The sequence below is a fragment of the Bufo gargarizans genome, chromosome 5 (genome assembly GCF_014858855.1).
Source record: "Bufo gargarizans isolate SCDJY-AF-19 chromosome 5, ASM1485885v1, whole genome shotgun sequence".
NCBI classification, from domain to species: Eukaryota; Metazoa; Chordata; class Amphibia; order Anura; family Bufonidae; genus Bufo; species Bufo gargarizans.
The window spans coordinates 300,317,664-300,341,794 of record NC_058084.1 but is presented as its reverse complement, the minus strand read 5'-3'; positions in this window follow the sequence as shown (position 1 = coordinate 300,341,794).

Genomic DNA, 24,131 nt, shown 5'->3' with positions numbered 1-24,131 from the left:
GTCCAGCCACCGGCCCAAGCCAAAAAGGAGCACGGGTGTTGAGCGATCAACTGTTGGGCGAACACGTTCATTTGCTCCACCATCAGATTCACAAAGTGGTCACTGAAAAAAAGACTAAAATAGTCCTATTCATTGAAGCCGGAAAACTAGTACGTACTAGTGTGGGCCACAGGGTCTCTGGCATTTCGGTCCCCTTGCTCCGCCTGGTGTCATCTCCGCCACCTTGGGGGCTCATCATCATTGCTAGATGATGAGGAGGACACGGATGACAAAAGGAAAGTGGGGTCATCTTCGTCCTCACTGGGGCTCTTGGAATCGAAGGCAAGCAGGGCGTATGCTTCCTCGGCTGGGAACGTCTGGCGGGTCATAGGGGAGTGTGTGTGTGTGTGTGTGTGCGTGAGTGTTAAATTTTTTTTTAGTGCGTGTGTGGGGGCATGGGTGTTCGTCGACTTTTCCCTAAAACTAACAGAAAAAAATATAAATAAATAAATAAATAAAAAAGCCCCAAAAATGTAAAAATAAATAAAAAAAATGATTCAAACTCGCTGATTAGCCGTCCGAAGCTGATCAGCAGTGAGGTGTGCGATGCGCGAACAGTGGCCGTAAGCTAAGAGTGCCGGCCACAGTCAGCGTACGGTGAAAAAAAAAAAACTGCTTGTGCCCTAAAAAATGTGTGTGTGTGTGTGTGTGTGTGGGGGGGGGGGGGCAGGGGGGCAAGCTGCTGCACCCCTGGGGGTCTAGGGTCACACAGCTGTGCTTTGGACCCCAGACACCCGATCAGGGTAATGCTAAAAAAACTTTTTTTTTCCCTAAACTTTCCCTGACTATCCCTACCTATCTAAGCTTTCCCTAACCTGTCCCTATGTACCTTTTTAGTGCCAGATGGCACTATGGTGGCTCAGTAGGGGTGCTGGGGGTACTGGGCTCACTGGGCTCCGGAGCTGGACGACGCAGGCTGCTCTCTTTCCTGGATCCTGACACAGAAAGGAGGAGGAGGCAGAGCTGCAGTAAGCTTAAACCGCCTGCCCTGCAGCTAATCAGAAGCAATCCTGAGAGGTGTTTTCTCCATCACGTCTCAGGATCGCAGGATGGTGATTGGTGGTGTATTATCACACCACCGATCACCATCCTGTTCCGGGTTATTGGGTCACCAGAGACCCGAATAACCCAGAAATGCAGCAAACCACAGGTCTGAATTGACCTGCGGTTTGCCACGATCACCGATACGGAGGGGGGGGGGGGGTCAGAGGACCGCCCCATGCATTGTCCTAGGGTGCCTGCTGATTGATTTCAGCAGGCACCCAGTTCTGATCACCACCCGCCGCGCGGCGGTGATCGGAAGTACACATGACGTACCGGTATGTCATGTGTCCTTAAGTAGCAGGACATCATTAGGTACCGGTACGTCATATGTCCCTAAGAGGTTAATCATGTCTTTACCTCCCTATACAAAACAAAATGATACCATTTAAAAACACAAAAAAGAGCGCTCGTACTGTTTTGTCGTTGTAAAAATAAAAACGTATCATTTTTCTAATGTGCAGATGGATAAGCAAAGTAATTTGCCATGTCTTGAAGTCTAAATAGGCCTTGTTATTAATGGGTTAAGTAATGATTATTTAAGCTACTATAAGCGATCTTTCAAGTAGATCTGAAGGTTGGATTACAAAGGCTTTGAAGAATGCAATATTGTTATTTACATTCCACTGCATAAAGCGTTAACATGGTTGTTACAAGTGATATGACAACCATATTCCCTACTGTATCAACAATCTATTTCAAGATCAAATGTACAAGATCAAGCAAGATCAATAGACTTGTCAAGTGTTTATTCTCGCAGTAATATTGTCTAAAGTCACATGGCTCACAATTAACTCAGAGTCCAAATCAAAGGCCCGTGTAACAAAACATATACTGTGGACAGATTGCATGTCGCTAACAGATGGAAAACAAATGTTGTTGATGAACATCATTAATTAATATAGTTTATAATTAGAGTTGAGCGAACACCTGGATGTTCGGGTTCGAGAAGTTCGGCCGAACATCCCGGAAATGTTCGGGTTCGGGATCCGAACCCGATCCGAACTTCGTCCCGAACCCGAACCCCATTGAAGTCAATGGGGACCCGAACTTTTCGGCACTAAAAAGGCTGTAAAACAGCCCAGGAAAGAGCTAGAGGGCTGCAAAAGGCAGCAACATGTAGGTAAATCCCCTGCAAACAAATGTGGATAGGGAAATGAATTAAAATAAAAATTAAATAAATAAAAATTAACCAAAATCAATTGGAGAGAGGTTCCATAGCAGAGAATCTGGCTTCCCGTCACCCACCACTGGAACAGTCCATTCTCAGATATTTAGGCCCCGGCACCCAGGCAGAGGAGAGAGGTCCCGTAACAGAGAATCTGTCTTCATGTCAGCAGAGAATTAGTCTGCATGTCATAGCAGAGAATGAGGCTTCACGTCAGCCACCACTGCAACAGTCCATTGGCATATATTTAGGCCCAGCACCCAGGCAGAGGAGGGAGGTCCCGTAACAGAGAATCTGTCTTCATGTCAGCAGAGAATTAGTCTGCATGTCATAGCAGAGAATGAGGCTTCACGTCAGCCACCACTGCAACAGTCCATTGGCATATATTTAGGCCCAGCACACACACAGGCAGAGGAGAGAGGTCCCGTAACAGAGAATCTGGCTTCATGTCAGCAGAGAATCAGTCTGCATGTCATAGCAGAGAATGAGGCTTCACGTCAGCCACCACTGCAACAGTCCATTGGCATATATTTAGGCCCAGCACACACACAGGCAGAGGAGAGAGGTCCCGTAACAGAGAATCTGGCTTCATGTCAGCAGAGAATCAGTCTGCATGTCATAGCAGAGAATGAGGCTTCACGTCAGCCACCACTGCAACAGTCCATTGGCATATATTTAGGCCCAGCACCCAGGCAGAGGAGGGAGGTCCCGTAACAGAGAATCTGTCTTCATGTCAGCAGAGAATTAGTCTGCATGTCATAGCAGAGAATGAGGCTTCACGTCAGCCACCACTGCAACAGTCCATTGGCATATATTTAGGCCCAGCACACACACAGGCAGAGGAGAGAGGTCCCGTAACAGAGAATCTGGCTTCATGTCAGCAGAGAATCAGTCTGCATGTCATAGCAGAGAATGAGGCTTCACGTCACCCACCACTGCAACAGTCCATTGGCATATATTTAGGCCTAGCACACAGGCAGAGCAGAGAGGTCCCGTAACAGACAATCTGGCTTCATGTCAGCAGAGAATCAGTCTGCATGTCATAGCAGAGAATGAGGCTTCACGTCACCCACCACTGCAACAGTCCATTGGCATATATTTAGGCCTAGCACACAGGCAGAGGCAGAGAGGTCCCGTAACAGACAATCTGGCTTCATGTCAGCAGAGAATTAGTCTGCATGTCATAGCAGAGAATGAGGCTTCACGTCAGCCACCACTGCAACAGTCCATTGGCATATATTTAGGCCCAGCACCACAGGCAGAGGAGAGAGGTCCCGTAACAGAGAATCTGGCTTCATGTCAGCAGAGAATCAGTCTGCATGTCATAGCAGAGAATGAGGCTTCACGTCAGCCACCACTGCAACAGTCCATTGGCATATATTTAGGCCCAGCACACCAGGCAGAGGAGAGAGGTCCCGTAACAGAGAATCTGGCTTCATGTCAGCAGAGAATCAGTCTGCATGTCATAGCAGAGAATGAGGCTTCACGTCAGCCACCACTGCAACAGTCCATTGGCATATATTTAGGCCCAGCACCCAGGCAGAGGAGAGAGGTCCCGTAACAGAGAATCTGGCTTCATGTCAGCAGAGAATCAGTCTGCATGTCATAGCAGAGAATGAGGCTTCACGTCAGCCACCACTGCAACAGTCCATTGGCATATATTTAGGCCCAGCACACACAGGCAGAGGAGAGAGGTCCCGTAACAGACAATCTGGCTTCATGTCAGCAGAGAATCAGTCTGCATGTCATAGCAGAGAATGAGGCTTCACGTCACCCACCACTGCAACAGTCCATTGGCATATATTTAGGCCTAGCACACAGGCAGAGCAGAGAGGTCCCGTAACAGACAATCTGGCTTCATGACAGCAGAGAATCAGTCTGCATGTCATAGCAGAGAATGAGGCTTCACGTCACCCACCACTGCAACAGTCCATTGGCATATATTTAGGCCTAGCACACAGGCAGAGCAGAGAGGTCCCGTAACAGACAATCTGGCTTCATGTCAGCAGAGAATCAGTCTGCATGTCATAGCAGAGAATGAGGCTTCACGTCACCCACCACTGCAACAGTCCATTGGCATATATTTAGGCCTAGCACACAGGCAGAGCAGAGAGGTCCCGTAACAGACGATCTGGCTTCATGTCAGCAGAGAATCAGTCTGCATGTCATAGCAGAGAATCAGGCTTCACGTCAGCCACCACTGCAACAGTCCATGGTCATAAATTTAGGCCCAGCACCCAGGCAGAGGAGAGAGGTCCCGTAACAGACAATCTGGCTTCATGTCAGCAGAGAATTAGTCTGCATGTCATAGCAGAGAATCAGGCTTCATGTCAGCCACCACTGCAACAGTCCATTGGCATATATTTAGGCCTAGCACACAGGCAGAGGAGAGGTTCATTCAACTTTGGGTAGCATCGCAATATAATGGTAAAATGAAAATAAAAATAGGATTGAATGAGGAAGTGCCCTGGAGTCCAATAATATATGGTTATGGGGAGGTAGTTAATGTCTAATCTGGACAAGGGACGGACAGGTCCTGTGGGATCCATGCCTGGTTCATTTTTATGAACGTCAGCTTGTCCACATTGGCTGTAGACAGGCGGCTGCGTTTGTCTGTAATGACGCCCCCTGCCGTGCTGAATACACGTTCAGACAAAACGCTGGCTGCCGGGCAGGCCAGCACCTCCAAGGCATAAAAGGCTAGCTCTGGCCACGTGGACAATTTAGAGACCCAGAAGTTGAATGGGGCCGAACCATCAGTCAGTACGTGGAGGGGTGTGCACACGTACTGTTCCACCATGTTAGTGAAATGTTGCCTCCTGCTAACACGTTGCGTATCAGGTGGTGGTGCAGTTAGCTGTGGCGTGTTGACAAAAGTTTTCCACATCTCTGCCATGCTAACCCTGCCCTCAGAGGAGCTGGCCGTGACACAGCTGCCTTGGCGACCTCTTGCTCCTCCTCTGCCTTGGCCTTGGGCTTCCACTTGTTCCCCTGTGACATTTGGGAATGCTCTCAGTAGCGCGTCTACCAACGTGCGCTTGTACTCGCGCATCTTCCTATCACGCTCCAGTGCAGGAAGTAAGGTGGGCACATTGTCTTTGTAGCGTGGATCCAGCAGGGTGGCAACCCAGTAGTCCGCACAGGTTAAAATGTGGGCAACTCTGCTGTCGTTGCGCAGGCACTGCAGCATGTAGTCGCTCATGTGTGCCAGGCTGCCCAGGGGTAAGGACAAGCTGTCCTCTGTGGGAGGCGTATCGTCATCGTCCTGCCTTTCCCCCCAGCCACGCACCAGTGATGGACCCGAGCTGCGTTGGGTGCCACCCCGCTGTGACCATGCTTCATCCTCATCCTCCTCCACCTCCTCCTCATCCTCGTCCTCCTCGTCCTCCAGTAGTGGGCCCTGGCTGGCCACATTTGTACCTGGCCTCTGCTGTTGCAAAAAACCTCCCTCTGAGTCACTTCGAAGAGACTGGCCTGAAAGTGCTAAAAATGACCCCTCTTCCTCATCCTCCTCCTCCTCCTCCTGGGCCACCTCCTGTTCCATCATCGCCCTAAGTGTTTTCTCAAGGAGACATAGAAGTGGTATTGTAACGCTGATAACGGTGTCATCGCCACTGGCCATGTTGGTGGAGTACTCGAAACAGCGCAACAGGGCACACAGGTCTCGCATGGAGGCCCAGTCATTGGTGGTGAAGTGGTGCTGTTCTGTAGTGCGACTGACCCGTGCGTGCTGCAGCTGAAACTCCACTATGGCCTGCTGCTGCTCGCACAGTCTGTCCAGCATGTGCAAGGTGGAGTTCCACCTGGTGGGCACGTCGCATATGAGGCGGTGAGCGGGAAGGCCGAAGTTACGCTGTAGCGCAGACAGGCGAGCAGCGGCAGGATGTGAACGCCGGAAGCGCGAACAGACGGCCCGCACTTTATGCAGCAGCTCTGACATGTCGGGGTAGTTGTGAATGAACTTCTGCACCACCAAATTCAGCACATGCGCCAAGCAAGGGATGTGCGTCAAATTGGCTAGTCCCAGAGCTGCAACGAGATTTCGCCCATTATCACACACCACCAGGCCGGGCTTGAGGCTCACCGGCAGCAACCACTCGTCGGTCTGTTGTTCAATACCCCGCCACAACTCCTGTGCGGTGTGGGGCCTGTCCCCCAAACATATGAGTTTCAGAATGGCCTGCTGACGTTTACCCCGGGCTGTGCTGAAGTTGGTGGTGAAGGTGTGTGGCTGACTGGATGAGCAGGTGGAAGAAGAGGAGGAGGAAGCCGAGAAGGAGGAGGTGGCAACAGGAGGCAAAGAATGTTGCCCTGCGATCCTTGGCGGCGGCAGGACGTGCGCCAAACAGCTCTCCGCCTGGGGCCCAGCTGCCACTACATTTACCCAGTGTGCAGTTAGGGAGATATAGCGTCCCTGGCCGTGCTTACTGGTCCACGTATCTGTGGTTAGGTGGACCTTGCTACAGATGGCGTTGCGCAGTGCACACTTGATTTTATCGGATACTTGGTTGTGCAGGGAAGGCACGGCTCTCTTGGAGAAGTAGTGCCGGCTGGGAACAACATACTGTGGGACAGCAAGCGACATGAGCTGTTTGAAGCTGTCTGTGTCCACCAGCCTAAATGACAGCATTTCATAGGCCAGTAGTTTAGAAATGCTGGCATTCAGGGCCAGGGATCGAGGGTGGCTAGGTGGGAATTTACGCTTTCTATCAAATGTTTGTGAGATGGAGAGCTGAACGCTGGCGTGTGACATGGTTGAGACGCTTGGTGACGGAGGTGGTGGTGGTGGTGTTGGTGGTACATCCCCTGTTTGCTGGGCGGCAGGTGCCAACGTTCCTCCAGAGGCGGAGGAAGAGGCCGAGGCGGCAGCAGCAGAATAGGCCGAGGCGGCAGCAGCAGAAGAGGTAGCAGGGGGAGCCTGAGTGACTTCCTTGGTTTTAAGGTGTTTACTCCACTGCAGTTCATGCTTTGCATGCAGGTGCCTGGTCATGCAGGTTGTGCTCAGGTTCAGAACGTTAATGCCTCGCTTCAGGCTCTGATGGCACAGCGTGCAAACCACTCGGGTCTTGTCGTCAGCACATTGTTTGAAGAAGTGCCATGCCAGGGAACTCCTTGAAGCTGCCTTTGGGGTGCTCGGTCCCAGATGGCGGCGGTCAGTAGCAGGCGGAGTCTCTTGGCGGCGGGTGTTCTGCTTTTGCCCACTGCTCCCTCTTTTGCTACGCTGTTGGCTCGGTCTCACCACTGCCTCTTCCTCCGAACTGTGAAAGTCAGTGGCACGACCTTCATTCCATGTGGGGTCTAGGACCTCATCGTCCCCTGCATCGTCTTCCACCCAGTCTTGATCCCTGACCTCCTGTTCAGTCTGCACACTGCAGAAAGACGCAGCAGTTGGCACCTGTGTTTCGTCATCATCAGAGACATGCTGAGGTGGTATTCCCATGTCCTCATCATCAGGAAACATAAGTGGTTGTGCGTCAGTGCATTCTATGTCTTTCACCGCTGGGGAAGGGCTAGGTGGATGCCCTTGGGAAACCCTGCCAGCGGAGTCTTCAAACAGCATAAGAGACTGCTGCATAACTTGAGGCTGAGACAGTTTCCCTGGTATGCATGGGGGTGATGTGACAGACTGATGGGGTTGGTTTTCAGGCGCCATCTGTGCGCTTTCTGCAGAAGACTGGGTGGGAGATAATGTGAACGTGCTGGATCCACTGTCGGCCACCCAATTGACTAATGCCTGTACCTGCTCAGGCCTTACCATCCTTAGAACGGCATTGGGCCCCACCATATATCGCTGTAAATTCTGGCGGCTACTGGGACCTGAGGTAGTTGGTACACTAGGACGTGTGGATGTGGCAGAACGGCCACGTCCTCTCCCAGCACCAGAGGGTCCACTAACACCACCACGACCATGTCCACGTCCGCGTCCCTTACTAGATGTTTTTCTCATTGTTATGGTTCACCACAACAACAAATATATTATTTGGCCCAATGTATTGTATTCAAATTCAGCGGGATATAAATTTGAGGCCTAGTATTTAGGCGCTGGGTGACCGGTATGGATTTAGTGACAGAATTAGACTTGGAAATGCACAGAAGCGTGTGTGTGAAGTTATTCTGAATGACCCTATGTGCACCTTGAATATTATATACCCTTTTAGGGATAGATTTCAAATAGCTCTGATATAGCAGAAACCACTAAATTATGAAATTGCTAAATTGGGAATTGTACTTCAACCCAGAACAAAAAATGTGCTTTGACGGACACTAAATATCTTGCCCAGCAACAACAGTACAGCGGTGGGTAACGAGAGATTTAGAGGGATTTAAATTTGAGGCCTAGTATTTAGGCGCTGGGTCACCGGTATGGATTTAGTGACAGAATTAGACTTGGAAATAGCACAGTAAGCGGTGTGTGTGAAGTTATTCTGAATGACCCTATGTGCACCTTCAATATTATATACCCTTTTAGGGATAGATTTCAAATAGCTCTGATATAGCAGAAACCACTAAATTATGAAATTGCTAAATTGGGAATTGTACTTCAACCCAGAACAAAAAATGTGCTTTGACGGACACTAAATATCTTGCCCAGCAACAACAGTACAGCGGTGGGTAACGAGAGATTTAGAGGGATTTAAATTTGAGGCCTAGTATTTAGGCGCTGGGTCACCGGTATGGATTTAGTGACAGAATTAGACTTGGAAATACACAGTAGCGGGTGTGTGTGAAGTTATTCTGAATGACCCTATGTGCACCTTCAATATTATATACCCTTTTAGGGATAGATTTCAAATAGCTCTGATATAGCAGAAACCACTAAATTATGAAATTGCTAAATTGGGAATTGTACTTCAACCCAGAACAAAAAATGTGCTTTGACGGACACTAAATATCTTGCCCAGCAACAACAGTACAGCGGTGGGTAACGAGAGATTTAGAGGGATTAAATTTGAGGCCTAGTATTTAGGCGCTGGGTCACCGGTATGGATTTAGTGACAGAATTAGACTTGGAAATGCACAGTAGCGGTGTGTGTGAAGTTATTCTGAATGACCCTATGTGCACCTTCAATATTATATACCCTTTTAGGGATAGATTTCAAATAGCTCTGATATAGCAGAAACCACTAAATTATGAAATTGCTAAATTGGGAATTGTACTTCAACCCAGAACAAAAAATGTGCTTTGACGGACACTAAATATCTTGCCCAGCAACAACAGTACAGCGGTGGGTAACGAGAGATTTAGAGGGATTAAATTTGAGGCCTAGTATTTAGGCGCTGGGTCACAGGTATGGGATTTAGTGACAGAATTAGACTTGGAAATACACAGTAGCGGGTGTGTGTGAAGTTATTCTGAATGACCCTATGTGCACCTTCAATATTATATACCCTTTTAGGGATAGATTTCAAATAGCTCTGATATAGCAGAAACCACTAAATTATGAAATTGCTAAATTGGGAATTGTACTTCAACCCAGAACAAAAAATGTGCTTTGACGGACACTAAATATCTTGCCCAGCAACAACAGTACAGCGGTGGGTAACGAGAGATTTAGAGGGATTAAATTTGAGGCCTAGTATTTAGGCGCTGGGTCACCGGTATGGATTTAGTGACAGAATTAGACTTGGAAATACACAGTAGCGGGTGTGTGTGAAGTTATTCTGAATGACCCTATGTGCACCTTCAATATTATATACCCTTTTAGGGATAGATTTCAAATAGCTCTGATATAGCAGAAACCACTAAATTATGAAATTGCTAAATTGGGAATTGTACTTCAACCCAGAACAAAAAATGTGCTTTGACGGACACTAAATATCTTGCCCAGCAACAACAGTACAGCGGTGGGTAACGAGAGATTTAGAGGGAATTAAATTTGAGGCCTAGTATTTAGGCGCTGGGTCACCGGTATGGATTTAGTGACAGAATTAGACTTGGAAATGCACAGTAAGCGGTGTGTGTGAAGTTATTCTGAATGACCCTATGTGCACCTTCAATATTATATACCCTTTTGGGATAGATTTCAAATAGCTCTGATATAGCAGGAACCACTAAATTATGAAATTGCTAAATTGGGAATTGTACTTCAACCCAGAACAAAAAATGTGCTTTGACGGACACTAAATAACTTGCCCAGCTACAACAGGACAACGGGGTAACGAGAGATTTAGAGGGATTTAAATTTGAGGCCTAGTATTTAGGCGCTGGGTGACAGGTATGGGTTTAGTGACAGAATTAGACTTGGAAATACACAGTAGCGGGTGTGTGTGAAGTTATTCTGAATGACCCTATGTGCACCTTCAATATTATATACCCTTTTAGGGATAGATTTCAAATAGCTCTGATATAGCAGAAACCACTAAATTATGAAATTGCTAAATTGGGAATTGTACTTCAACCCAGAACAAAAAATGTGCTTTGACGGACACTAAATATCTTGCCCAGCAACAACAGTACAGCGGTGGGTAACGAGAGATTTAGAGGGAATTAAATTTGAGGCCTAGTATTTAGGCGCTGGGTCACCGGTATGGATTTAGTGACAGAATTAGACTTGGAAATACACAGTAGCGGGTGTGTGTGAAGTTATTCTGAATGACCCTATGTGCACCTTCAATATTATATACCCTTTTAGGGATAGATTTCAAATAGCTCTGATATAGCAGAAACCACTAAATTATGAAATTGCTAAATTGGGAATTGTACTTCAACCCAGAACAAAAAATGTGCTTTGACGGACACTAAATATCTTGCCCAGCAACAACAGTACAGCGGTGGGTAACGAGAGATTTAGAGGGAATTAAATTTGAGGCCTAGTATTTAGGCGCTGGGTCACCGGTATGGATTTAGTGACAGAATTAGACTTGGAAATACACAGTAGCGGGTGTGTGTGAAGTTATTCTGAATGACCCTATGTGCACCTTCAATATTATATACCCTTTTGGGATAGATTTCAAATAGCTCTGATATAGCAGGAACCACTAAATTATGAAATTGCTAAATTGGGAATTGTACTTCAACCCAGAACAAAAAATGTGCTTTGACGGGACACTAAATAACTTGCCCAGCTACAACAGTACAGCGGGGTAACGAGAGATTTAGAGGGATTTAAATTTGAGGCCTAGTATTTAGGCGCTGGGTCACCGGTATGGATTTAGTGACAGAATTAGACTTGGAAATACACAGTAGCGGGTGTGTGTGAAGTTATTCTGAATGACCCTATGTGCACCTTCAATATTATATACCCTTTTAGGGATAGATTTCAAATAGCTCTGATATAGCAGAAACCACTAAATTATGAAATTGCTAAATTGGGAATTGTACTTCAACCCAGAACAAAAAATGTGCTTTGACGGACACTAAATATCTTGCCCAGCAACAACAGTACACGGTGGGTAACGAGAGATTTAGAGGGAATTAAATTTGAGGCCTAGTATTTAGGCGCTGGGTCACCGGTATGGATTTAGTGACAGAATTAGACTTGGAAATACACAGTAGCGGGTGTGTGTGAAGTTATTCTGAATGACCCTATGTGCACCTTCAATATTATATACCCTTTTAGGGATAGATTTCAAATAGCTCTGATATAGCAGAAACCACTAAATTATGAAATTGCTAAATTGGGAATTGTACTTCAACCCAGAACAAAAAATGTGCTTTGACGGACACTAAATATCTTGCCCAGCAACAACAGTACAGCGGTGGGTAACGAGAGATTTAGAGGGAATTAAATTTGAGGCCTAGTATTTAGGCGCTGGGTCACCGGTATGGATTTAGTGACAGAATTAGACTTGGAAATACACAGTAGCGGGTGTGTGTGAAGTTATTCTGAATGACCCTATGTGCACCTTCAATATTATATACCCTTTTTGGGATAGATTTCAAATAGCTCTGATATAGCAGGAACCACTAAATTATGAAATTGCTAAATTGGGAATTGTACTTCAACCCAGAACAAAAAATGTGCTTTGACGGGCACTAAATAACTTTCCCAGCTACAACAGGACAACGGGTAACGAGAGATTTAGAGGGATTTAAATTTGAGGCCTAGTATTTAGGCGCTGGGTGACAGGTATGGGTTTAGTGACAGAATTAGACTTGGAAATACACAGTAGCGGGTGTGTGTGAAGTTATTCTGAATGACCCTATGTGCACCTTCAATATTATATACCCTTTTAGGGATAGATTTCAAATAGCTCTGATATAGCAGAAACCACTAAATTATGAAATTGCTAAATTGGGAATTGTACTTCAACCCAGAACAAAAAATGTGCTTTGACGGACACTAAATATCTTGCCCAGCAACAACAGTACAGCGGTGGGTAACGAGAGATTTAGAGGGAATTAAATTTGAGGCCTAGTATTTAGGCGCTGGGTCACCGGTATGGATTTAGTGACAGAATTAGACTTGGAAATACACAGTAGCGGGTGTGTGTGAAGTTATTCTGAATGACCCTATGTGCACCTTCAATATTATATACCCTTTTTGGGATAGATTTCAAATAGCTCTGATATAGCAGGAACCACTAAATTATGAAATTGCTAAATTGGGAATTGTACTTCAACCCAGAACAAAAAATGTGCTTTGACGGGCACTAAATAACTTTCCCAGCTACAACAGGACAACGGTAACGAGAGATTTAGAGGGATTTAAATTTGAGGCCTAGTATTTAGGCGCTGGGTGACAGGTATGGGTTTAGTGACAGAATTAGACTTGGAAATACACAGTAGCGGGTGTGTGTGAAGTTATTCTGAATGACCCTATGTGCACCTTCAATATTATATACCCTTTTTGGGATAGATTTCAAATAGCTCTGATATAGCAGAAACCACTAAATTATGAAATTGCTAAATTGGGAATTGTACTTCAACCCAGAACAAAAAATGTGCTTTGACGGACACTAAATATCTTGCCCAGCAACAACAGTACAGCGGTGGGTAACGAGAGATTTAGAGGGAATTAAATTTGAGGCCTAGTATTTAGGCGCTGGGTCACCGGTATGGATTTAGTGACAGAATTAGACTTGGAAATACACAGTAGCGGGTGTGTGTGAAGTTACTCTGAATGACCCTATGTGCACCTTCAATATTATATACCCTTTTTGGGATAGATTTCAAAGAGCTCTGATATAGCAGGAACCACTAAATTATGAAATTGCTAAATTGGGAATTGTATTTCAACCCAGAACAAGAAATGTGCTTGAACGGACACTAAATAACTCGCCCAGCTACAGCACTAGGGACAGATTTAGCTGGATATAAATTTGAGGCCTAGTATTTAGGCGCTGGGTGACCGGTATGGATTTAGTGACAGAATTAGACTGGGATATGGCCAAAAAATGAACAGACTATTGCTGGTTAAATGCACTTGGTGTGACAGCTTCACCCTGATGTAGGCTTTAGCCAAAAAACAACCACACCATTGAGGGTTAAATGCACTTGGTGACAGGCGCAGCTTGCCCCTGATTTTGTATATGGCCAAAAAATGAACAGACTATTGCTGGTTAAATGCACTTGGTGTGACAGCTTCACCCTGATGTAGGCTTTAGCCAAAAAACAACCACACCATTGAGGGTTAAATGCACTTGGTGACAGGCGCAGCTTGCCCCTGATTTTGTATATGGCCAAAAAATGAACAGACTATTGCTGGTTAAATGCACTTGGTGTGACAGCTTCACCCTGATGTAGGCTTTAGCCAAAAAACAACCACACCATTGAGGGTTAAATGCACTTGGTGACAGGCGCAGCTTGCCCCTGATTTTGTATATGGCCAAAAAATGAACAGACTATTGCTGGTTAAATGCACTTGGTGTGACAGCTTCACCCTGATGTAGGCTTTAGCCAAAAAACAACCACACCATTGAGGGTTAAATGCACTTGGTCGCAGCTTGTGCTGGCGCACCACAAGACACAAAATGGCCGCCGATCACCCCAGAAAAATGAGACTGACAAACGGTCTGTGCAGCCTAAAAACAGTGAGCAATTGAGGATCAGCAGCTCAATGATCCACAGCTGCAGATCGATCAGTTAATCAAGTCCTTTGGAGGAGTTAATCTGCCTAATCTCGCCCTACTGTCGCAGCCGCAACCTCTCCCTACGCTAATCAGAGCAGAGTGACGGGCGGCGCTATGTGACTCCAGCTTAAATAGAGGCTGGGTCACATGGTGCTCTGGCCAATCACAGCCATGCCAATAGTAGGCATGGCTGTGATGGCCTCTTGGGGCAAGTAGTATGACGCTTGTTGATTGGCTGCTTTGCAGCCTTTCAAAAAGCGCCAAGAAAGCGTCACAAAAGCGCGAAGAAAGCGACGAACACCGAACCCGAACCCGGACTTTTACGAAAATGTCCGGGTTCGGGTCCGTGTCACGGACACCCCAAAATTCGGTACGAACCCGAACTATACAGTTCGAGTTCGCTCATCCCTATTTATAATTAATAAAGTTGAAAAAAATGTGTCATACGGAATAAGTAGTTGCTAAGTCTCATAGAATATTAAATGTTTGATCAAGTATAAGGTGCTCAGGGTCAACGTGTACATTCAATGTCATTAATTTAATTCAGACACGATTGGCTAGCTTTCTGTAAACTGATACAGAATTTACTGTATATGTAAATAGTTAAATGCAATTTCATCATCATCATCATCATTATATATATATATATATATATATATATATATATATTATTATTATTATTATTATTATTTTTGTAGTAGGGTTCAAGGGATGATCGTGGATGATAGATATGTGTCACTGAGGTTCCTGGCATTGGTGAAGTAAGAGCCGGTTTCATGTTTTAGCAGCAGTTGCTGTTTGACACGTTGCAATTTAGTATGGCTGTAATAGCTGATCTGAGACAGCTCTTACTGGGAGTATTCAAAGTGCTGGGTGGGTGACTACTCCCCACGTTCCAGTCCGGGTCTTGGTTTTGGGCTATAAAACAGACAGCAATGTCAGGTGGTGTCGATTACTCCTCTCTGACAGGGGAGCTCTGTCAGTCACTGTATTGGGACCTGGGAGTTTGGGCCTGGATTAAGGCCTTCTTCTTTGCTGCATAGTATGAACGAACACCAGAATCACAATGTGACTGTTTTCTTTGAAACTGACTTTTTGTTTTGTCACTTACTTAATGTGTGAATAAACACTGAACTGTTTAATTTCAAGACTTTGTTGTTGCCTCTATACTGCATCTGCTAACCTGCCTATCAGTGTGAACCCCCACTATATATATATATATATATATATATATATATATATAATCAATTATGTCTTTGCGCAGAGTTTTCTATGGTTGATGAGAAAAAAATGGATAAAAACATGACACACAGAGCACATTTCAAACTAGAGAAAGTCAATTTCAGCCAAAAATGTAAAAATACTGAAACAAAAAACAATTAAATAAGTTTAAAAAAAGCCACAAAAAGTTTCTGGTCTAATAATCGAATTGCGATTTCAACTTAACACTGCTATATTCCATATTCATTAATTCTAGCCTAATATGGAATATAGCAGTGCTAAGTTGAAATTGCAATTCGATTATTATAACTTGAAATAATCGAATTGCGATTTCAACGTAATTCTCAAATCCGACAGTACATTCTAGTATATGGAGACGTTCCCATGGTGATGGGGACGCTCCATGAGCATGGAATATAGCATTACTAAGTTGAAATCGCCATGCAATTACTTCGAGTTATATGAATCGCATTGCAATTTCAACTTGGACCTGGTTTACTATGGTTGGCTTCAATGGCTTGGTAGAATTAGCGAATATGACGAATGTATTTGTCATATTCCACAAAACGAAGATATTCTCCATCTTCGTTTTAGCTACCTATTCATCAACTTCGCGAATTCTAGCAATAATATAGGAAAGTTGACTATAGAGACAGCTAAGTTTAATTCGCTATGCAATTATATTACTTAGATTTTTTTATAAATAGAATAATTATAATAATTATCAGGTATTATATATTCTATTTATTTTTAAAAAAAAGCTAAGTAATATAATCGCATAGCGAATTAAACTTAGCTGTCTCTATAGTCAACTTTCCTATATGATTGCTAGAATTCGCGAAGTTGATGAATAGGTAGCTAAAACGAAGATGGAGAATATCTTCGTTTTGTGGAATATGACGAATACATTCGTATATTCGTTTTGTGGAATATGACGAATACATTCGTCATATTCGCTAATTCTACCAAGCCATTGAAGCCAACCTTAGTAAACCAGGTCCAAGTTGAAATCGCAATGCAATGCGATTAATATAACTCGAAGTAATCGCATTGCGATTTTCAACTTAGCACTGCTATATTCCATATTAGGCTAGAATTAACGAATCTGGAATATAGCAGTGCTTAAGTTGAAATCGCAATGCGATTAATATAACTCGAAGTAATCGCATGGCGATTTCAACTTAGCACTGCTATATTCCATATTAGGCTAGAATTAACAAATATGGAATATAGCAGCAACCATAGTAAAACAGGTCCAAGTTGAAATCGCAATTCGATTAATTCAAGTTATAATAATCAAATTGCGATTTCAACTTTTTACGTATATTCTTAATATTGTTATAACTTCGACTTTTAGAATATTCGTAATATTGCTCTAACTTCGTCTTTTAGAATATGACAAATATTCTGAAAGACGAAGTTAGAGCAATATTGCAAAATTTCGTAAAATACACATATAGACTGTAATTTAGCTAATACACTGCTATAGTAATTTTTTTAACAGTGTACATATTTTACAAAACTTAAGTTCAGAAGAGGCAAAAAAAAATTGAGAAAAAAAAATGATTATAGCACTATATTAGTTAAATTACAATCTATATGTGTAATCTATTTATTTCGTAAAATACCGTTGCCTTATACTATTAAAAGAAAAAATTCGCAATACGCGATGAATTAAATCGCATATTATTCGCGATAATTGGAAAAAATATGAATATTCGATTTCGACGAATATAACACGAATATTCAATCGAATATTCGCGAAATATCGCTAAATCGAATATGGCACCTCCCGCTCATCACTATTAATAATCCCCTGCGCTGGTGGAGCCACCAAAGTTATGTGAAGGAGTCGACCTCTATATAACTTCAGTGCATCCACTGCCAGTCTAAAACAGGTGTAGAAAATGATAAGGGCCTGATGGCCCGCCCCCTTCTCCACCCACACCACCCTCTGTGACAGATAAACGCCAGAAAACTGGCTTTTATTAGTTAGTAAATGACCTCCAATGTGTATGAAACTAGGTGATATGCTATTCTAAGATAATAAAGAATAGTAGAACCAAAACTAATACCAAAATTAAAGAAACAACAATTAGAACCTGAACATTATCTTTATCAGCACAAGCCATTGCTAAAACTTCCACCTTCTAGAGTTCCAGCTATGGTCAACCCATATTATTTGGAACATATAAGTTTGCTAATGTGAATTTTCTACCTGCTATTAAGCCTTTGACAAAAAGAAGGCGCCCCTCACTATCTGTGTGTTGTTTTGACAGTGTGAATGGAATGGATTGGTGAATCGCTATTGCTACTCCTTTAGAGGCCGAGGCTGGTTGGACACTATGAAACCAATGTGCAAACGGACGTTTAGGCATCCTTGGCATTTTCTTCTGGCGAAGGTGAGTTTCCTGCAGGAACACTATCTGAGACCCCAATTTCCTGAGGGCTAACATGACCTGGCCTCGTTTCTGTGGCAAGTTTAAGCCATTAAATGTCGTAACCTTAATATTAGTCATCCTACTGAATGAGCTATCCGCTGCTAAAATGGGATTGCAAACTTCAAGGTCTCCTTATAATAACTTTACAAACCCGAGAGAGATATCCACTAGAGGAGGTGACGGGAAGGTTTTTAAGGGAGGGTGGGGGGGGGGGGGGGGAGAAAGAAAAGAAGAAGAAAGAGAAGAAGAAGAGAAGGAGAAGAGAAAAAGAGAAAAAAAAAAGGGTAAGGAGAGAGAAGGAAGAAGAATAATCAGTGATTCAAATAGGTACCGGAATTAAAACCGGAAAGTATGCTATCAGAACCGGAACAAATAGTTATGTATGCAGATAGCAAGGGGGAGAACACAAATATATAACTAGCCTGTACGTGATACCTAGACATCACAGCCACAGGGTTTATTACAACATTTGGTGACCTTGTTCTTCTGTTTAGCGTCTAGATTTCATGGTCAAACATGAAGATAGAAGGCATATTTAAAGTGCTTTGCATTCAAATAAGTAGCAGAACAGAACAACCATATTGGGATAAATATAGAGAATGGGAGCAAGTAACTATGGGGCATATTATATTCAAGTAGACTGGTTCCACATACAATCCACTAAGTGGGTCACGCTGGAAGACTAAGGGTTCGCATGAGCTAGTACTCAAGCCACATTAAAAAGGGGGGGGGGGAGGTTGGTAACTATTGGCCTCTATCCAATACGCTTCCAAACCCAGTTAGTCCCAATAGCGTTTACAGTGGGTATAACCCGCTCTATCTCCCACCAATCCCCCACCATGCTGGCAGTTATTTTGTACACTTTGATGTTACTTATAGCACCCAGTGCCCCCAGTGAGTTTAACGCCATAGGAACCCGTATACGAGACCAATCTTGAACATAACTCCTGCAAAACTCTGCTCTTCCCTCCCGGTAATTACATATCTAGCAGTAAAAGGAATGCCCTGTCTCTCTAACTTCATGCGTACGTAGATGCATGTTAATAGGTCAAGTAACATTTTCTATAGAACTGGTAGGAACAGGATCAAATACCATCGACTGAGACTATGTCTAATCTGTACCTCATGATATAGATGCCTTAATAGTCTCATGACTTATGTTATGTGGTTATCGGAACATAATAGTCCTTAACGTGCGGTAACAGTGAACATTGCGTACAACAAGTACAACTAGATGTTAAACAATGATAACTCAATAGGATCGCTACTGACGACCCTCCATGTTACATTAATACTAGACCCGTAGCTGACAGGAGAGATTTAAGGAGGAAAGTCCATGGCTCCGATTAGTCGCTTCGGCGATTTCCCAGACTTGGTGCGGCTGAATCTTTTCCAGAGCTCTGGTTGCGGTAAATCTGGAAGCGCCGTCGGGTAATTCACAGGTAGCCATGTGGGTATATCGATGGGCTGGATGCCGATATGTTCCCATGCTTTATCCAGGTCATCTGGTGTATGTATGATGATACGCTTCCCATTCTTGTTAATGGAAAGTCCGAAGGGGTACATCCAGGTATATGGGATTTTCTTTCCCCTGAGTGCATCAAGTAGGGGTTTCAGTACGCGCCTTTTAGCCAGAGTTGACGGCGCAATGTCCTGATACAAGGCAATTTCAACATCTCCATATGCGATCCGACTCTTGGCGCGAGCTGCCTCCATTATCCGTGCAGTGTCTACAAAGGACAGTAGGCCGCAGATCACGTCTCTAGGCCTCTCATTCGGCTTCGGCTGGGGTCTTAACGCCCTATGGATGCGTTCTATGATAATCGACGCAGCCGAGTCAGGGCCCAGGATGTCTGCAAAGATCTCCATAGCTACCGTGCGCAGCGATTCGGCTGTCCAGCTCTCAGGTAGGCCTTTTATTCTTATATTGCGCCGTCTGCTACGGTTTTCCTGATCCTCCAACATCGAAAACTCTCGGTTAAGCTCATCAGCGTGGCCGGTGAGACACTCGGCCACTCCAGCTGTGTGTGATCTTAAATCTTGCGTCGCTTGCTCCAGAGCTTCTACTCTGTTCCCCACCTGGGAGATCTCCGTTTTAATGTCCGCAAGCTCCGATAGGACTGGTTTAAGAGCTTTGTCTAGAGCTTGGCTAAGCACCTTAGTGAGGCAGGACTTAGACACGGGTGCCGGATCCCGCTCTTCCGATATGCCGCCATGCTCACTGTCTTCCCCTGAGTCTTCAGCTTCAGTTTCTTTCATGCGCACCGCCGCCATTTTGGCGCCAGCTCCCGGTGAGTGAGCGCTTCTCTTTTTCAGAAACTTCTGCATGTCTTGCTGACCTTTATGTGATCTAGGGGTGTCAGGAGGGTCTAGGCCCCTGTCTCTGCCATATTTGACCATTTCTGGCCTGGTCACCGCTGTTAATAAGGCTGTAGATGCTAGTACGAGGAGGAGCAGGTCTTTCACACAGCCATCCACGCCAACGTCCAGGCTCCGCCCCCTCGTACTGATAATAATTAGAGCCCTTCTTTTTATTTTATCTGCTGCCTCCTTCATGTGGACTAAAAAGCAGGAAATGAGGCAAAAGGAACCTGGTAGGTTAATTTTCCTATACAATTGTGCTTGTATTTATTTTAACCTTCTTGTGAATTAGGATGTACTTGATGTACTTTTATACATTGCCTTAAAGAGTTTAAGATTTGTACTAAGGTACCAACTGGGACAAACCTGTTGGGTGATTTATGCTGCTGTGCTGTATCTCAGACCAGGATATGATAGTGGGATAGAAGCTGCACTCTATCTTACATAAGCCTATGGTACATTACTTGAAGCCATATTTCTGATTAAATAGAAAGCTCACTGACAAAAATATAATGTGCGAGTAATGCCTCAAGGAAAAGTTGTTGGAATGGAATGAAATTTTATATGTGTGAATATAATGAAGATATTAAAAGTGAGAGGATATGTTTATTGTGGAAAACTGTGCAATTGAAAGGAGGCTCTAGTATTCTTTTGAGCCGCTTCTAGACTGGATACAAGATGAGATACAGTTGGGCAGTGAGGCATACACATATGGTATCCTGCAACACATCTGCCACAGATGTTGCAGCTAGGCTTATAGATCTTGCACACTTGTAGGCTTCTGCAGCTGGTGAAAACTGCAAAGGGAGCACATCTTAAAACGGATGATTTTGCTGTTAAAACAGCTGAATAATCAACAGATCGTATTCATTCATATGAAACAAACTGCTATCAATGTGCATCACTTTGCAGCACTTCAAAAGACCTTAATGATTATCTCTTAAAGGGAACCTATCATCAACTTTATGCTGACCTCACTGAGGGCAGCATAAAATAGTGACATAAATGCTGATTTCAGCGGTGTGTCACTCATGAGCTAAAAGTAAGTGGTTGCTGAGAACCAGCATCATAATCATTGCAGCCCAGGCCTTGAAAAGAGTCAAATCTACCTGAGAAGAGTCCTGGTTATTCCTAATCTCCTGCTCTCCCGCCCATCTGCTGATGATTGGCAGTTCTCTCCTAGAGAGAAAGAGGGAAAACTAAGTAGAAGACTGTCAGCCATCAGCAGGTGGGCGGGAGAGCAGGGAAGCCCTGAATAACCATGACTCTTCTCAGGTAGATTTGACTCTTTTCCAGGCCCAGTCTGCAATGATTGTGATGTTGGTTCTTGGCAACCACTTAGATTTAACTTATAAGTGACAGACCGCTGAAATCAACTCGCCTGTCTCTACTTTATTCTGCCATTAGTATGGGCAGCATAAGGGTGATGACAGGTTCCCTTTAAGTATGCTTTCAAACTTGCCTTGTTTTTGGAGTGTGTAGCCAGGTGTTAGCATTAGAGTTGAGCGAACACCTGGATGTTCGGGTTCGAGAAGTTCGGCCGAACATCCCGGAAATGTTCGGGTTCGGGATCCGAACCCGATCCGAACTTCGTCCCGAACCCGAACCCCATTGAAGTCAATGGGGACCCGAACTTTTCGGCACTAAAAAGGCTGTAAAACAGCCCAGGAAAGAGCTAGAGGGCTGCAAAAGGCAGCAACATGTAGGTAAATCCCCTGCAAACAAATGTGGATAGGGAAATGAATTAAATTAAAAATTAAATAAATAAAAATTAACCAAAATCAATTGGAGAGAGGTTCCATAGCAGAGAATCTGGCTTCCCGTCACCCACCAATGGAACAGTCCATTCTCAGATATTTAGGCCCCGGCACCCAGGCAGAGGAGAGAGGTCCCGTAACAGAGAATCTGTCTTCATGTCAGCAGAGAATTAGTCTGCATGTCATAGCAGAGAATGAGGCTTCACGTCAGCCACCACTGCAACAGTCCATTGGCATATATTTAGGCCCAGCACCCAGGCAGAGGAGGGAGGTCCCGTAACAGAGAATCTGTCTTCATGTCAGCAGAGAATTAGTCTGCATGTCATAGCAGAGAATGAGGCTTCACGTCAGCCACCACTGCAACAGTCCATTGGCATATATTTAGGCCCAGCACACACACAGGCAGAGGAGAGAGGTCCCGTAACAGAGAATCTGGCTTCATGTCAGCAGAGAATCAGTCTGCATGTCATAGCAGAGAATGAGGCTTCACGTCAGCCACCACTGCAACAGTCCATTGGCATATATTTAGGCCCAGCACACACACAGGCAGAGGAGAGAGGTCCCGTAACAGAGGATCTGGCTTCATGTCAGCAGAGAATCAGTCTGCATGTCATAGCAGAGAATCAGGCTTCACGTCAGCCACCACTGCAACAGTCCATTGTCATAAATTTAGGCCCAGCACCCAGGCAGAGGAGAGAGGTCCCGTAACAGACAATCTGGCTTCATGTCAGCAGAGAATTAGTCTGCATGTCATAGCAGAGAATGAGGCTTCACGTCACCCACCACTGCAACAGTCCATTGGCATATATTTAGGCCCAGCACCCAGGCAGAGGAGGGAGGTCCCGTAACAGAGAATCTGTCTTCATGTCAGCAGAGAATTAGTCTGCATGTCATAGCAGAGAATGAGGCTTCACGTCAGCCACCACTGCAACAGTCCATTGGCATATATTTAGGCCCAGCACACACACAGGCAGAGGAGAGAGGTCCCGTAACAGAGGATCTGGCTTCATGTCAGCAGAGAATCAGTCTGCATGTCATAGCAGAGAATCAGGCTTCACGTCAGCCACCACTGCAACAGTCCATTGGCATATATTTAGGCCTAGCACACAGGCAGAGGAGAGAGGTCCCGTAACAGACAATCTGGCTTCATGTCAGCAGAGAATCAGTCTGCATGTCATAGCAGAGAATGAGGCTTCACGTCAGCCACCATTGCAACAGTCCATTGTCATAAATTTAGGCCCAGCACCCAGGCAGAGGAGGGAGGTCCCGTAACAGACAATCTGGCTTCATGTCAGCAGAGAATTAGTCTGCATGTCATAGCAGAGAATCAGGCTTCATGTCAGCCACCACTGCAACAGTCCATTGGCATATATTTAGGCCTAGCACACAGGCAGAGGAGAGGTTCATTCAACTTTGGGTAGCATCGCAATATAATGGTAAAATGAAAATAAAATAGGATTGAATGAGGAAGTGCCCTGGAGTCCAATAATATATGGTTATGGGGAGGTAGTTAATGTCTAATCTGGACAAGGGACGGACAGGTCCTGTGGGATCCATGCCTGGTTCATTTTTATGAACGTCAGCTTGTCCACATTGGCTGTAGACAGGCGGCTGCGTTTGTCTGTAATGACGCCCCCTGCCGTGCTGAATACACGTTCAGACAAAACGCTGGCTGCCGGGCAGGCCAGCACCTCCAAGGCATAAAAGGCTAGCTCTGGCCACGTGGACAATTTAGAGACCCAGAAGTTGAATGGGGCCGAACCATCAGTCAGTACGTGGAGGGGTGTGCACACGTACTGTTCCACCATGTTAGTGAAATGTTGCCTCCTGCTAACACGTTGCGTATCAGGTGGTGGTGCAGTTAGCTGTGGCGTGTTGACAAAAGTTTTCCACATCTCTGCCATGCTAACCCTGCCCTCAGAGGAGCTGGCCGTGACACAGCTGCCTTGGCGACCTCTTGCTCCTCCTCTGCCTTGGCCTTGGGCTTCCACTTGTTCCCCTGTGACATTTGGGAATGCTCTCAGTAGCGCGTCTACCAACGTGCGCTTGTACTCGCGCATCTTCCTATCACGCTCCAGTGCAGGAAGTAAG